The following is a 2,696-nucleotide window of genomic DNA, read 5'->3' as shown; positions in this document are numbered from 1 at the left end:
TCTGGGAAGATGTTCTTCTCCTATATTAGTAGGGTGGGTCTCACCCTTTGCCTCTCTGCAGGGACTTCTGCTGCAAGGTTCCATAGCAGGCCTGTCTGATTTGGTAAAATCTGGTAGCAAGGAAGGGCCCAAACACACATCAGGCAGGCCTGGGAGCCTTTTGGAGTAAAACATCTGTGATTTAAACTTATGTTTAATTTTATAATTTTTTTAAAATGTATTTCTGGTTGTAGTTGGATTCTTTAAAACTGTTCATTACTTAGCAGAATTTTACAAGTGCAAGTGCTATAGCCAAGTTAAAAGAAGGTGATTGAAGCAAAAAAGGCTTTTATATGATTTATAAATATCTTTTAGTTTCAGTTAAATCTGGCAACATATAAAGAAATCTTAAGGGAAATAATTTAATTGGACATTACTGGAACTTATCGCAATACTGAAACCAGTTTTCAGAGGTTTGCCCTTGACCTACCAGAGTTTCCTTTGCTACATTCCATCAAAAATTGAAACACTTGTCAATAGTTGCTCTCTTCTCTTGATTCAAATTGAATTAAGGTTTAGCCCATAATTGATGATTTAAAATAAAAGGAAAGTCCTTGTCTTTTGCTTAATTTCAGGCCATACAGAGGTGTAACCTTCATTGTGAAATCTATATCAAGATTCATGTTTACACTAACTTCTGCAGAGCATTAGCTAAGCAACATCCTCTGGCTTCTCTGTTCTCTTGCTTTCTTAGTTTTCTTCTTTTTATTTTCTGGGAATATATCTTTTACTATAATGTTTTACCTATGAATATTCTTGTTAGATTTTACTTCTAGAGAAGCCAACATAAGACAGGCTAAAAAGACTGAACAATCCAGTGTAGACAAAAAATGCATATCCTAGTGAAAGAAAGAAAATTCTCTCTTAGTTTTATATTATTGAACCATTTAATATGACAAATGATTTCATCAAAAGTGCAGACACTAGAAAGCAAGACACTACATGGAAATGACAAGTGCAGTTGCCAAGATAACAAAGCAAAGTGAAGATCAAAAGAATACTCTCAAAACACTGATAAACATAAATTTTCAAGACACAGACTAGATATGGATTAAAGTCTAAGTGAAAAATGAGAAAATACATGAGAAAGTAATGAGGAGTCCAAGAGAAAACAGGATAAATAACAAAGCAATAAAAGATAATTGCGAGTTTATGTACATATGTGCATTAAGCAAACATAATCAGTCAAGGAAAAAAAATATATATATGATTTTTATGAAACACAAGTTAAAAAACAAGCAGTGCATAATGTTCTGTGAAGAACTGGTGCAAAAGTTAATACATTAAACTGAAATTAAGGCAAATTCTGATTAAATAATTGAAATTCAAGGGCCGGGGAGATGGCTCAGTGGAATAAGTCCTTTTCTGGCAACCGCAAGAGTCTGAGTTCAATCCCCGGTTCTGAAAAAAAAAATTAATGTAAGCAAAAGAAATATTCTTACATTTAGACATTAAAAATATTGTATAAAAAATAAAGATTGTGATTGGTGACAGAATTCTCCACAGCAGTATTCAAAGCTAGATGATGCTATGGCATTACCTACTGTGTGAAAGAAAGTGTCACTCAAGTATATGATTCCTAGCCAACTGCCCTTACAGAATAAAGCCTAAAGATACATAGGCTTAAATATGCAAGAATTGAGACTACAGTATAGCTGGAGAAAAACACCTGAAGGCAAAATCTCAGTAAATAAAAATGGAAGAGATTAAGAAGATTAAATGTCAGATAAGCATAGTGGCACACATCTGTAATCCCAGCACTCTTGGAGGCTTGAGCAGGATAATTTTGTCTGATCCTAGTCTATTTAACACGGTCACCTAGGGGAACCTTGACTAACAAAGAAAAAGGGGGCTGAGGATGCATCTTAGTGCTAAGACCTCAGGTTCAGTCAATTCCTAGTACTGCACCAAAAAGAGTTTTGATATCATGGCAAAAGACATGCTGCTAAAATTAAGGGCATAACTTATAAGTACGACTCCAAATCTGTGACAATTGTGGTTATGGCGCCTTATTTTAAAGGAAATTTGGATTTAGAAATGTGATGAAAGTATATAGTCACGAGTCTTAATATATGAAATTATCCTTGGAGAGGACTATGTTTATCATCTCTTTCTGAATGACTGATGTTGAAAATATTTCCTAAATTCTCAATAATAATGTTGTGGTGCCCTCCAAGCTTACACTGGAAATGCATTTTCTACTTGAAAATTTTTCAATTCATTGAACACCACATCTAAGCTTGTTGTACAGAGAATGGACAAAATTTTCAAAACTTTAGTCTGTTGTGATCACTGTTTCAAACTTGTCATGTAGGGCTTCAATAAATATTGCTAGGCTTCTTCCTCCACCATGTCCTCCCTCTCTGCCTCCAAAATTAGTTTTATTTTAATATTTTGTCAGAAAAATTTTAATGAGTTATTTTGCATGTATCAACTCTTTTTCTTTTGTTTCTTTTTTATCCTTTTATTTTGTGGGACTGGGGCTTGAACTCAGGCCCTTTATCTTGCCAGGGAAGCACTTATTCTACTGAGCAATCTTCCTGGGCCCCACATATCAACTCCTGAGAGAATTTCTGCCTGCTCATATTTATTGAAGAGCAATACATAATAGATAAATTATGGAAACAATCTGAATGTCTGTAATGAAAGGAATGGAC

The sequence above is a fragment of the Octodon degus genome, unplaced genomic scaffold, assembly GCF_000260255.1.
Source record: "Octodon degus isolate 3935 unplaced genomic scaffold, OctDeg1.0 scaffold00063, whole genome shotgun sequence".
NCBI classification, from domain to species: Eukaryota; Metazoa; Chordata; class Mammalia; order Rodentia; family Octodontidae; genus Octodon; species Octodon degus.
This window is presented reverse-complemented; position numbering follows the sequence as displayed.